This window comes from Scyliorhinus torazame, chromosome 6, assembly GCF_047496885.1.
Source record: "Scyliorhinus torazame isolate Kashiwa2021f chromosome 6, sScyTor2.1, whole genome shotgun sequence".
NCBI lineage: Eukaryota > Metazoa > Chordata > Chondrichthyes > Carcharhiniformes > Scyliorhinidae > Scyliorhinus > Scyliorhinus torazame.
In genome coordinates this window covers 121,551,659-121,563,945 of record NC_092712.1, presented here as the reverse complement: position 1 = coordinate 121,563,945, position 12,287 = coordinate 121,551,659, and the positions used below count along the sequence as shown (strand labels likewise).

Sequence of the window (12,287 nt, the reverse complement as noted above, 5' to 3'; positions counted from 1 at the left end):
AGGTAAGACCACCCGTCACACACACACTTGCGCTCAACGTACATGACACGCCCGCACACTTTGGACAGAGCACAAAGGCAGCTTCGGTAGGTGTAACATTGACTTTAATAACCAAAGGAGTTCATGCACGTGCCCTAGCCCCTAAAACTCATCTGTGCCCTGCGCCCGTGCCAACTTACTCAGTGTCTAATTGTTTGGCCTTACGGGCCCTTTGACTACGTCTACGTGGTTCCCCAGACGGTACAGCAGAACTGGAGGTGGACTCCTGTGATTCCTGCCCTCTGACACTGGATCCCTTTGGCGGCCGTTTCCTGGGGCGTCCTGGCCTAGATGGGCCAGGCTGCGGCCCGGGCGACTGGGATGGCGAGCTGCCAGCCTGTCCTGCCCGTTGCCCACCCGATGCACCTGGGACGGAAGGGGGGGAGTCCGAGGTGTCGCGGTGTACCGGGACCTCCCCTACAGAGGGAGCCGGGACGGACCACACCACCTCCTCCTCCCCCGGGGTGCCCGATGGCCCCCAGGCCTCTACATGGGTGGGGGATGCGAACGGACTGGCCATCCGACGCGCCCCCGACATCTGGCGCTGCCAGTCCTGGAGGCCCGTGCTGGTATCGACAGGGGTCTGCAGGTTTGCAGCCATGGAGCCCAGGGGGTTGTCAAACCCTGTCTGTGACAGTGCGACGCCGGCTCGCACATGGCCACTGGCGCCGATGCCCTCAGCGATGGCCTGCTGAGACTGGGCCATGGCCTGCAGAGACTGGGCCATGGCCTGCAGAGACTGGGCCATGGCCTGCAGAGACTGGGCTATGGCCTGCTGAGACTGGGCCATGGCCTGCTGAGACTGGGCTATGGCGTTGAGCGCCTCTGCCATCTGGTGCTGGCACTGGCTCATGGCCTCCTGTGAGAGGGCAGCCATTTCCTGGGCCACAGACGCCGCCTGCACGGAAGGCCCCAGGCCTCGCAAACCGTTCCCCATGCCTGACACCGTCGCACCCATTGCTTCCACCGCGGACGCCACCCGTGCGGTGTCAGCCTGGGTGGCACGCATGACCGGGACCACTCCCAGCTCCTGGACGCGGGTGGACTCCTCCACCTGCGACCGCAGCCGCCGCAAGCCACCCGTCACCCTATTCGCTCGTCTCCGTGTCGGTGGTTGCATCGGATCTATGTGTGGGTGTGGTAACTGCAGGAACCCGGGATCCATCTGGGCGGCAGATGTTCGCTTGGCCTGGGCTGCCCTCCGACCGCCCGATCCCTCTGCTGCTCCTACCTCCACCTGCTGTACCGGGACGGCTGTGTTGTGCGCACCAGTGAGTGTACCAGACGCCTCATCACTAAAGTGCCCAACCGTGGTGAGTGTTTCTGCGATGGTGGAGGGTGTTGGTGACAGCAGTGGCGTTGTGTCATGCTCTTCGTCCCACTCTGACTCCATGGCACTTTGGGGTGGGGGTTCGTCTCCACCCATCCACTCTGAGTCACTGTCCGGTATTTTGTCTTCCCGGGTAGGGGTGTCCTGGGTAGTGCTGTCCTGGGTAGTGCTGTCCCGGGTAGTGCTGTCCCGGGTAGGGGTGTCCTGGGTAGTGGTGTCCCGGGTAGTGCTGTCCCGGGTAGGGGTGTCCTGGGTAGTGGTGTCCCGGGTAGGGGTGTCCTGGGTAGTGGTGTCCCGGGTAGGGGTGTCCTGGATAGTGGTGTCCTGGGTAGTGGTGTCCTGGTTCGGATGTGACGGGGGCCTGTGGCTGCCCCCCTCATCGCTGGGTGGTCGCTCCCGCACGTGACGGGGGTGTTGTCTCCCTGTTGCTCCAGGTCTCTCCGTCTCCCGTGGTGTGCGAGGGGCATCCTGCGGGCGTCGCATGCTGGAGGGTCCGGGTCTCGCCGTCTCCCGTGGTCTCCGAGGGGCATCCTGCGGGCATCGCATGCTGGAGGGTCCGGGTCTCTCCGTCTCCCGTGGTCTCCGAGGGGCATCCTGCGGGCGTCGCATGCTGGAGGGTCCGGGTCTCTCCGTCTCCCGTGGTCTCCGAGGGGCATCCTGCGGGCGTCGCATGCTGGAGGGTGCGGGTCTCTCCGTCTCCTGTGGTCTCCGAGGGGCATCCTGCGGGCGGTGTGCATCTGCGGGGATGGGTGCCTGGACGTTTGGTCCTGCGATACACAATGAAGCATGCATGGTTAGACATCAGGCAGTGATCAGGTGATACGGGGGAGGGGGATATAGGGGAGGGGGGATATGGGGACGGGCTGTTGGTGGCTCACTTGCTCGTGGGCCCCCGACCTCTGCATCAGCAACCTCCCGGTCCTCAGGTCCGCCAGCCAGTTCCAGGGCCCTTTCCTCGTGTACGGTCAGTGGCCTCTCATCAGCGGGCCCTCCTCCAGTCCTCACATGCTCCCTATTGTTGTGTGCGCGCTTCTCCTGTGGGGGGGGGGGGGGGGGGTGGTGGCAGGGGTAAAAGGCAACAGTGTTAGGCAGGTATATGAATGCACGCCATCGGTTGCGCGTGCATTGCATAGGTTAAGGTTAGGGCTGGATTCACTTGGGGATATGGGGGAGGGGGGATATGGGGGAGGGGGGATATGGGGGATATGGGGGAGGGGGGATATGGGGAGGGGGGATATGGGGGAGGGGGGATATGGGGGAGGGGGGGATATGGCGGGGGGGATATGGGGGAGGGGGGATATGGGGGAGGGGGGGATATGGGGGATATGGGGGAGGGGGGATATGGGGGAGGGGGGATATGGGGGAGGGGGGATATGGGGGAGGGGGGATATGGGGGAGGGGGTATATGGGGGAGGGGGATATGGGGGAGGGGGGATATGGGGAGGGGGGATATGGGGGAGTGGGGATATGGGGGAGGGGGGATATGGGGGAGGGGGGATATGGGGGAGGGGGGATATGGGGGAGGGGGGATATGGGGGAGGGGGGATATGGGGGAGGGGGGATATGGGGAGGGGGGATATGGGGAGGGGGATATGGGGGAGGGGGGAAATGGGGAGGGGGGATATTGGGAGGGGGGATATGGGGGAGGTGGGATATGGGGAGGGGGGATATGGGGGAGGGGGGATATGGGGGAGGGGGGATATGGGGAGGGGGGATATGGGGGAGGGGGGATATGGGGGAGGGGGGATATGGGGGAGGCTCACCCTGCCTGCTCTGACGAGGTCGTTCACCTTCTTGTGGCACTGGGTGCCTGTCCGTGGTGTCAGGGCCACAGCGGTGACGGCCTCTGCCACTTCCCTCCACAGACGCCGGCTGTGGCGTGGGGCAACTCTGCGGCCGTGCCCGGGATACAGGGCGTCCCTCCTCTGCTCCACCGCGTCCAGGAGCGCCTCCACATCGCGTGACTCGAACCTCGGGGCTGAGCGACGGCCAGCCATCCAGTCGGGTGGACGCTGCACGGCGTGAACCACTGCGCAAGCGCGGATCCCGTTACGTCGCTGCTAGCCCATTTCGGGCCGGAGACTATCGTCCCATTTTTATGACGTGACGCAAGTGGTATTTGCGCCGTTTTTTGCGCCGATCGGTGGACTTTCCGCCGATAACGGAGAATTTCGCCCCTGATTTTTCTTTGCAGAACATGGCAGAAAAAGTCAATTTTCCAGCCCCAGAACCTGAGCTGCTCATGTTGTGTGTAAGCTGATACAAACTGATTCTTTAGGGTGGCATGGTAGCACTGTGGTTAGTACAGTAGCTTCACAGCACGAGGGTCTCAGGGTCGATTCCCGGCTTGGGTCACTTTCTGTGCGGAGTCTGCATGTTCTCCCCGTGTCTGCGTGGGTTTCCTCCCGGTGCTCCGGTTTCCACCCACAGTCCAAAGATGTGCAGGTTAGGTGGATTGGCCATGCTAAATTTCCCTTAGTGGGCGGAGTTACTGGGATTGGGTGGAGGTGTGGGCTTAGATAGGGTGCTCTTTCCAAGGGCCTGTGCAGACTCGATGGGCCGAATGGCCTCCTTCTGCACTCTGAATTCTATGATTCTATGATTTACAAAGCAACAAGAACATTAAAGACATCAAAGTTGCTCCTGAAGAGGCAATTCCACCCAAATCTGAAACACTCCTTGAAAGGTATGAGTTTACATGAGCAAACCCTTGGAATCACAGGGAAATAATCTTATTTGTAGAACAAATTAATCCAATTAATGTTCTTGTTGAGCAGCAACTTTTCTCAATTTCTTTCCCTAAAATACTACAGAAAAAAATACATTTCTGCTCAATGTGGATTAATGCATAATGATAGAAATATTCCCAGCCCATTTAGTGATAACATTTCAGTCTCTATTATTTAGTTAATAAAGCCAAAAAAGATTTGTGTCATGGTCATTTGGCACCTTAATATTTCTTTTGGCGTAATATGGTCAGTGCTAAAGTGGATCCAGGTGCGTTAAATCTGTAGGCACTCAAGCTTGCACGCACACAAATTGAGTAAGGCACTATGGTGGCTATGTTATTAAACCCGCCATCCAGAGGTCCGGATTAATAATCCAAAGAACTGTTTGAAAACAGTAAAATAAAGGAAACTAAAAATTGGAATCAGTAAATTGGGGCTTATGGAATAGAAAGGTCAGAGGATTAAAAAAAAGCTGCAAACAGCACGTCATGGTTAATGGTTGTTTTTCAGACTGGAGGAGAGTAGACCGTCGTCTCCTCAAGGTTCAGTGCTCCACTGCTTTTCTTTGATATATATAGAAAAGACTTAGCTAATGGAATACATTTGTCAGTAATACCAAACTTGGAGATGTGGTTATCAGTGAAGATGATACTAATCAACTGCAACAGCTTACCAAAATGAGCAAACAAGGGGCAGATGGAGTTTAACCGTGTTTGACAGTTGTAAAGGGTGTACAGGATTAGAGGGACCAGGGAGTTTATGTCTATAGATTTTTGAAGGCAGCAGTTATTGGGAGAGTAGTTAGAAAAACAGTGGGATTTTGGATTTCATAAATAAAGATTAAAGGTAGGGAGTACAAAAGCAAGATTACGCTGAACATGTATAAAGCTATGGTTAGACCACAGCTAGAGTATTGAATCCAATCCTGATCACCATGCTTTCGGAAGGATGTGTGAGTCCTTGTTCGGGTTCAAAGGAGATTTACCAGAATGGTTCAAGGGATGAGGGATTTAAGCTGCAAGGTTAGGTTGCAGAATCTGAGGTTGCTCTCTTTGAAGCAAAAGAGATTGAGGGGAGATCTGGTAGAGATGTGCAAGATTATGGCAGGTTGAGATCAAATGACAACATGACACTTGACTCAAGCACACGTGTGCAGCATTCATGCAATGACAACCATGTTGCTATCGAAATATGTTAAAATAGATGATTGACCTGTTGAAACAACCATTCGGCTACTTGGATTATTCTTTAGGTGCCCTGCAATACTCGGCTGAGCGACTATCAAGATTTATGATGGTTTGCTGCATGCTGCACATGTTTGCTGTTTTGAGAGAGCAACTACCATCTAACAAGTGAGCAGCTGAGAAATAGGATAATGAGGAGAAGGATGAAGAGGAAGGGAGATAGCAAACTAAACAGCCGCAAGCTACTCGAGCTGTCAATTTTGACTTGTGTTTGGAAGTCTAAATAGGGTTTCTTTCTGGTTTGTTTATTATCTAAGATTGCCAGCTTGGATTTTGATTTGTAAAAACCATTCCTGTTTACTTACATATCTAAGTACATCCCAGTACTCAACAAAAGGTTGTACCTCTACTTCCCACCAGATCTCAGTTACTTAGTCATCATAGTTACATCAAGTTATATCAATATCAGATATTCCTGATGTTAACCCTTTACACTACACCTTTCCCTAAATCTTTAACCCAAACGTATATACCCTCTACACTGTCCAAGCAAAACTAATTTGAGTGAAATATCTTAAATCACAACTCCAATTCGCCATAGCCCAACCCCTTACCACCCCTCTGTCACTAATCAATGTATTGTTATATTGATCACAATGCAACATTAAAATCCATCACAAAAGAAATGTTTCAAACACAATTTATAAATTAAATCATGTCATATTACTTACATGATTAAACTAATTACCCTGCTGTATTCCCTAAGTGCCTGTCTTCTACATGTTTTACTTTTCCAAGTACTCTTACGCAGCACAACCCCGGCCACAGCATTATTAGTGCAAACTGTCAATATAGCCTTGGACGATGCCTTTCAGCAGTTCTGGGCCTAGACAACCTGGCTATGGTTGGTGTCTTGGCATGGGCGACAGAAAGCTGGACTTGCTGGCTAATAGGCATTAATAAGGGTATTGGTGGAGAGGTAGGTGTGGAAGCAGGAAGGCTGTCACCTTGAAAGAGGTTAGCAGGATCATGCAGTTTAGAGTCTCTGCAACATTCTGAGGCAGCAGCTCACAATCCTAATTATCTGTTAGAGTGCAAATTTTGAGATTTCTGTATCACTCTGCAATGCCATTTGCCCTGAAGTGTATTTGTTTCAACGCCAGAAGTATAGCAGGTAAGGCAAATGAACTTAGAGCACTGATTAGTACTTGGAACTATGATGTTGTGGCTATCATAGAAACGTGGTTAAAGGAAGGGCAGGATTGGCAGCTGAATGTTGGAGGATATAGATGCTTCAGGAGAGATGTAGGCAATCTGGGTAGAGCTCAGGAACAGGAAGGGAGCAATCACAATGTTGGGGGTTTATTACAGCCCCCCCCCCCCCCCCCCGCAACTACCAGCGAGAGATAGAGAAGCAGACAGGTAGAGAGATTTTAGATAGGTGCAAAAGTAACAGGGTTGTTGTGTTAGGGGATTTTAACTTCCCCTATATTGACTGGGACTCACTTAGTGCTAGGAGCTTGGATGGGGCAGAGTTTGTAAGGTATATCCAGGAAGGCTTCTTGATGCAATATAGATAGTCCAACTAGGGAAGAGGCAGTATTGGACCTGGTATCGGGGAATGAGCCTGGGCAGGTGGTTGAGGTTTCAGTAGGGGAACATTTTGGGAGTAGTGACCAGAATTCCATAAGTTTTAGGGTACTTTTGGATAGGGATGAGGGTAACCCTCAAGTTAAGCTGCTAAACTGGGGAAAGGCAAATTACGATAACGTTAGACAGGGATTGAAGAATTTGGATTGGGTGTTGCTGTTGGAGGCTAAATCAACATCGGACATGTGGGAGTCTTTCAAGCAACAGTTGATTAGGGTTCAGGAAAGTCACGTTCCTGAGAGAACTAAGGATAAGTATGGGAAGTTTACGGAGCCTTGGATAACGAGGGATGTTGTGAACCTCGTCAAAAAGGAAAAGGAGACTTTTATACGGTCTAGAAAGGTGGGGACAGTCGAAACCCTTGAGGAGTATAAAGAAAGTAGGAAGATACTTAAGCGGGAAATTAGGAGGGCTAGGAGGGATCATGAAAAGTCCTCGGCAAGTAGGATTAAGGTGAATCCCAAAGCCTTTTATTCATATGTAAAATGCAAGAGGGTGGCCAGGGAATGGTTTGGACCACTTAAGGACAGTGCGGGAAATCTAGGTGTTGTGCCAGAGGAAATGGGTAAGGTACGAAATGAGTACATTGCATGTGTTCACCAAATGAAATGAAATGAAAATCGCTTATTGTCACAAGTAGGCTTCAAATGAAGTTACTGTGACTTTTACTGTGAAAGAAAGGGACTTTGTGGAAGATGATTCTTGGGTGGTGTGTGGATACTCTGGGTCATGTTGACATCAAAAAGGAGGAGGTATTGGGTATTTTAAAAGACATTAAGGTAGATGGGATTCACCCCAGAATATTGAGGGAAGCAAGTGTGGAAATTGCTGGGGCCTTGACTGACATCTTTGTAACCTCATTGGCTACAGGTGAGATCACAGAAGACTGGAGATTAGCTAATATGGTACAGCTGTTTAAGAAAGGTAGCAGGGATAATCCTGGAAACTATAGGCCGAGAGCCTCGCATCAGTAGTAGGTAAATTATTGGAGAGAATTCTCAAGGACAGGATTTATACCCATTTGGAAACAAATGGACTCATCAGTGATAGACAGCATGATTTTGAGAAGAAGAGGTCGAGCCTCACTAACTTGATCGGGTTTTTTGAGGAGGTGACAAAGATGGTTAATGAGGGGAGGGCGGTTGATGTTCTTTACATGGACTTCAGTAAAGCCTTTGACAAGGTGCCTCATGGCAGACTGGTCCAAAAGGTGAAGTCATACGAGATCAGAAGTAAGGTGGCAAGATGGATACAGAACTGGCTCGGTCACAGAAGGCAGAGGGTAGCAGTAGAAGGGTGTTTTTATGAAAGGGGGTTCCACAGGGATTGGTGCTGAGGCCTCTGTTGTTTGTAGTATACATAAACAATTTGGAGGAAAATGTAGCTTGCCTGATCAGTAAGTTCGCGGATGACACCAAGGTTGGTGGAGTGGTAGATAGTGTTGAGGACTGTCAGAGGATACAGCAGAACATAGATAGATTGGAGACTTGGGCCGAGAAATGACAAATGGAGTTTAATCCGGACAAATGTGAGGTAAAGAATTTTGGTAGGTCTAGGTCTAACATAGAGGGTAAATATACAGTAAATGGCAAAATTCTTCGGAATATAGAAAGTCAGAGAGATCTGGGAATACAGGTCCACAGATCCTTGAAGGTGAAATGAAGGCAGGTGGATATCAGGCGGCCGCTGCATTCAATTTTGAACTCATGAAAGAGATAAAATTGAATGCAAATAAGTTATGATCAGGTTCGCACCATTTCTGGGAGAGATCCTGATCACAACAGCTGGAGCGAGTCAGGAGAATTGGAAACTAATTTGCACCTGGCGCAAATTCCATTTTGGGGCTCTCCCGCTATTCTCCCGATATTGTGGGATTTACACTGGATGCAACGGGGCTTGAGAATCACCCCCAAGATCTCCAGCACAGCATCTGAATACCTTGGAGTCCACATTCTCCCTTGTAGTTCTATTTTTCATTTCTTCCCAAATCAAATTCACTTCCTGCATGGCCTCCTGCACCTGCTCAGACATGTTCTCCACTCTAAACACTGCTAATTGATGCAGCCAATGAACACTGCAGTGTTCGCTCTTCTTGGATGAAGGTAAAAGATTGTTTGAAAGAAGAGCTGGTCGCTTCCCCTGGCCAACATTTAACTCTCAAGCAGCAACACTAAAAGCTAGTCATTGGCCCAGTTTCTGTTTGTGGGACCTTCTTGGATGCAAACTGGTTGCCACATTCCCTTAAATTCCAACAGCGACTACAATCCAAAAGTAATGCTTTAGCTGTAAATTATTTTCGGACATTGTGACATAATGAAGGCCATGATATGAATGCAATTATTTTCTAACTCTATGGACAGAATTTTATGTCTCCCAGGTGGGGGCACATCCAACCCAGAAGTGGATTAAATAGCACGTGGTGTTGTCGGGGCACATCCCAACATTAGTGCTCACTCGCGCCATGGTATCTCGTTTGGCGATCGCTCATGCGGCTCAGCCGTGCACCCGCTGGGCAATTATGCTGCTTGTTGAGGAGATTAAATCCCCAATTGGCCAAGACTTTACATGCCCCATTTTATGTTTACTTACAGGTCTGGAGATCCCCCGATGTCCATGGACCGGCCTTCCCCGCTGTTACCAGACTCCTAAACGACTGTCTTATGGACTGAACTAATCTCTCCACACACCTTCTCGACTGAGTAGTACTACACTCCGTATGCTTCACCCGATGCCTGTGCCTGTGTATTTCCGTTGTGTATTTAATGTATGCCCTATGTTTTTTCATGTATGAAATGATCTGTCTGGACTGTATGCAGAACAATAATTTTCACTGTACCTCGATACACATGACAATAAATCTAAATCTAATTTCAAGCTTGGCACACGGGAAAATTGGGCAGTCAGACCAACCGTTTTTTAAAATGTTTTGGAGTAAAGGCCAAGATAAAAGGAGAGTGGAGCAAATGCTGGATGAGTTGGGGGTTTCAGGGAAACAGTTGAGTTGGTGCTTAGTGGTTTTGAGAGAGTGATTGTTGTGTTGGACTCAGCACAGTGTGGAGCTCTCTGGACACTGCTGTCCCTTGGCACCAGAGGTTTGGTTTCCTCTGTCCCCCTTCCCCCATATCCCAGTAGCACTGGGCCCAGCTGTGCCAGAGAAGGTCATGCCAGCTGACTTCAGTAGCCACCTCTGTCCATGCCTTCTTGGAGAGGTATGGTAGCCACCTCCTTCCATCAGTGGCATCAATATGTCCCTCTTGGCTGCGACTGCCCCCACCAGGGCTCTGAGGCAGTTGTCTGAGAAATGAGGGGTCTGATGGTCGCTGGGACTCCAGTCCCACCTGCTGTGTTTACCAACGCTGGCCATTCTGCCGGCCGTGATGCCTCAGCAGCCTCTACATGCCACCTTTAAAACTTGCAACAGGCTGCCATTGGACATGGCACCCTCTGCGCATTTTTTGTTATTCCTTCATGGGATGTGGGCATCGCTGGCTGGGCCAGCGTTTATTGCCCTGGTTGAATTCGAACCCGGGTCTCCAGAGCATTACCATAGCTCTCTGGATTATTAGTCCAGTGACAATACCACCCATGTCACTGCCTCTCCCTTCCACCCACTGGCCTAATATGGACACGGTTTATGCTGGCTGCCGCTTTGGTCTCCAGGCAGCATAAAATCATGGGGCGGGATTCACTGACCCGCCGGGAGGTGGCGTAAATCCCGCCCGGCCACCCCCTGATATTCTCCGCCCCCCCAAAAAAATCCCGACGACGTGAATTGCGCGGCGCCCCTCGGAGAATGTCGAGGACCGGCGCGACGCAATAGGCCCGGGGGCCACCGGAATTCTCCGGGCCGGTTGGGCCAAAGTCTCGTCAACGTGACCATGGGTTATGCCGGCGTAAATCAAACCACCTATTTAACGGCGTCAACCAGTCGTGATGGGTGACGCCGGCCAGCGCGGAGGTAGGGGTCGGCGTGGTGCGGCTGCCGGAGAAGTGACGGCACGGCCGCAGGTGGTGGGGGAGGGTCGCAGGAGCCGTTGGAGTGAGCGTGCCGGCGGGAGGGGGGAGGGGCTGCAGGGGAGGAAGGGGCTGGGGGGGAAGGAGGGGCTGGATGGAGGGGCTGAGGGGAGGAAGGGGCTGGGGGAGGGAGGGGCTGGGGGGGAGGGAGGTGCTGGGGGGAGGGAGGGGCTGGGGGGGAGAGTGGGGCTGGGGGGGAGGGAGGGGCTGGGGAGAGAGTGGGAGGGGGGAGGGAGGGGCTGGGGGGGAGGGAGGGGCTGGGGGGGAGGGAGCAGCTGAGGAGGTGGGGCTGGGGGGGGGAGTGACACTGCAGTGCACGGTCCCGTCGTCTGCCCGGGGGGGGGGGGGCGGAGGACGACTCGGAGGGGGCACACTCACCTGAGGCTGACATTCTATCACCCCTCTCACACCCACTGGCGCGCACCTCACACCACACCCCCCGCGCTCATCAGACAGAGCACAAAGGCAGCTTCTGTAGCTGTGAAAGTGATTTTAATAACAAACGGCCCATACACGTGCCCAAGCCCCAGAACGAATCTGTGCCCTGCATCCATGCCAACTTACTCAGTGTCTAATTCTTTGGCCTTACGGGCCCTGTGACACGTCTAGGTGGTTTCCCAGACGGTACAGCAGAACTGGAGGTGGACTCCTGTGGTTCCTGCCCTGTGACTAGGGACCCCTTTGGCGGCCGTTTCCTGGGGCAGCCCGGCCTAGATGCGCCAGGCTGCGGCTCGGGCAACTGGGATAGTGAGCTGCCAGCCTGTCCTGCCCGTTGCCCACGAGATGCACCTGGGACGGAAGGGTGGGGGGAGTCCAAGGTGTCGCGGTGTTCCGGGACCTCCCCTACAGGGTCACCCGGAATGGGCCCTAGCACCTCCTCCTCCATCGGGGTGCCCAATGGCCCCCGGGCCTCTACATGGAGCGGGGATGCTAATGGACCGAGCACCCAACGCCCCACCGACACCTGGCGCTGCCAGTCCTGGAGGCCCGCCCTGGTATCAACAAGGGTCTGCAAGTTTGCAGCCATGGAGCTCAGGGGGTTGACTATCCCTGTCTGTGTCTGGGCGACGCCGGCCAGCACCTGGGCAATGGCGCCGATACCCTCAGCAATCGCCTGCAGAGACTGGGCCACACCATATGGGGGAAGGGGAACATGGGGGAAGAGGGGATATAGGGGAAGGGGGGATATGGGGGAAGAGAGGATATGGGGGGATATGGGGGAAGGGGGGATATGGGGGAAGGGGGGATATGGGGGGATATGGAGGAAGGGGGAATATGGCGGAAGGGGGATAATGGGGAAGGGGGATATGGGGGAAGGGAGATATGGGCATATGGGGAAGG

General features: G+C 52.8%; 1 long non-coding RNA gene across 1 annotated transcript in view; it reads left to right on the top strand.

Moving 5' to 3' along the window:
* Positions 1-9,773, top strand: part of LOC140424995 (uncharacterized) — a 351,986-nt gene extending 342,213 nt beyond the window's left edge. Inside the window, exon 3 of the long non-coding RNA XR_011947740.1 lies at positions 9,524-9,773. This is a non-coding gene — a long non-coding RNA (uncharacterized lncRNA). The remainder of the gene's footprint in view (positions 1-9,523) is intronic.
* Positions 9,774-12,287: the final 2,514 nt, after the last annotated feature.